Source organism: Cricetulus griseus, chromosome 7 (assembly GCF_003668045.3).
Source record: "Cricetulus griseus strain 17A/GY chromosome 7, alternate assembly CriGri-PICRH-1.0, whole genome shotgun sequence".
Taxonomy (NCBI): Eukaryota; Metazoa; Chordata; class Mammalia; order Rodentia; family Cricetidae; genus Cricetulus; species Cricetulus griseus.
Window position 1 is genome coordinate 912714 of NC_048600.1, and position 1808 is coordinate 914521.

General features: G+C 41.1%; 1 pseudogene; it reads left to right on the forward strand.

The window, feature by feature from the left end:
• The first annotated feature begins 545 nt into the window (after positions 1–545).
• On the forward strand, positions 546–1370 carry LOC100766815 (annotated as a pseudogene).
• The last annotated feature ends 438 nt before the right edge of the window (positions 1371–1808 follow it).

The following is a 1808-nucleotide window of genomic DNA, read 5'->3' on the forward strand; positions in this document are numbered from 1 at the left end:
CCAGAGCAATACAAATAGGAGTAGCAGATCCAGAAGCTTGGCGAATACTCATAAAATCTTTAGCTTATGAGAATTCAAATCCACAATGCAAAAAGGTGATTTGGCTCTTAAAGATCAGATCAGCACCATTAGATGAATAGATCCTGTGCACAACCAACATTGACTATAACGATTATGACACTAAAGGTTGGGTAGAAGAAGCAATCTCTAAAGGTTTGAAAAGACACCAAATACCAGATGTTTTAACTGTGGCAGAATAGGACTTCTAAGAAGAAATTGTGGGCAAGGCATTCCTAGAAATAATGCTCCTTCTAGGAATGACTCAAACAGAAGGCCTCAACTTTATGGATTATGTAGAAGATGCAAATGAACCAATGAATGTAGATCAACCAGGGACAAGCAAGGAAACCCTTTACAATCGGGAAACTCCTTGGGGGGGGGCGGCTCTAGAAGGCTCCCAGTCAAAAGTGGTTTGGTCATTCCCAGTCATTGTGGAGGACAATCTTCCCCAAGATGATTAGAAAATCCAGTGCCGCTCTCTCTGTTTTCCGACTGGAACCATGGAGGCGGTGCCGGAGAAGAAAAAGAAGGTTCCTGCTGTGCCAGAAACCCTTAAGAAAAAGCGAAAGAATTTCGCAGAGTTGAAGGTGAAGCGCTTTTGGAAGAACTTTGTATTGAAGACACTGCGGAAGACACGGAGGAAGCTCATTTATGAAAAGGTAAAACATTACCACAAGGAATACAGGCAGATGTACTGGATGGAGATTCGCATGGCTAGGATGGCAAGGAAAACTGGAAACTTCTATGTGCCTGCAGAACCCAAGCTGGCATTTGTCACCCGAATCTGAGGTATCAATGGTGTAAGCCCAAAGGTCCCCAAGGTGTTGCAGCTGCTCCGTCTCCATCAGATCTTCAATGGCACCTTTGTTAAGCTCAACAAGGCTTCAATTAATATGCTGAGGATTGTGGAACCATACATTGCATGGGGGTACCCCAACCTGAAGTCAGTAAAGGAGCTCATCTACAAGCGTGGCTATGGCAAAATCAATAAGAAGAGAATTGCCTTGACAGACAATTCCTTGATTGCTCGATCTCTTGGTAAATATGGAATCATCTGCATGGAGGATCTAATTCATGAGATCTATACAGTTGGAAAACGCTTCAAGGAAGCAAATAACTTCCTGTTTCCCTTCAAATTATCTTCTCCACAAGGTGGAATGAAGAAAAAGACAACTCATTTTGTGGAAGGTGGTGATGCTGGCAACAGGGAAGGCCAGATAAACAGGCTTATTAGATGGATGAACTAAGGTGTTGCCTGTGGTATTTTTGTAATCTGGTCAGTTAATAAACAGTCACAGCTTGGCAAAAAAGTGAAAGACCTGTACAATAAGAACTTTGAGACTTAAAAGAAAGAAATTAAAGAAGATACCAGAAAATGGAAAGATCTCCCATGCTCTTGGATAGGTAGAATTAACATAGTAAAAATGGCAATCCTGCCAAAAGCAATCTACAGATTCAATGCAATCCCCATCAAAATCCCAACACAGTTTTTCACAGACATTGAAAGAACAATACTCAACTTTATATGGAAAAATAAAAAACCCAGGATAGCCAAAACAACTCTTTACAATAAAGGATCTTCTGGAGGCATCACCATCCCTGACTTCAAGCTCTACTATAGAGCCATAGTTCTGAAAACAGCTTGGTATTGGCACAAAAATAGACAGATAGACCAATGGAATCGAATTGAAAACCCTGATATTGACCCACGCACCTATGAATACCTTATTTTTGACAAATGTGCTAAA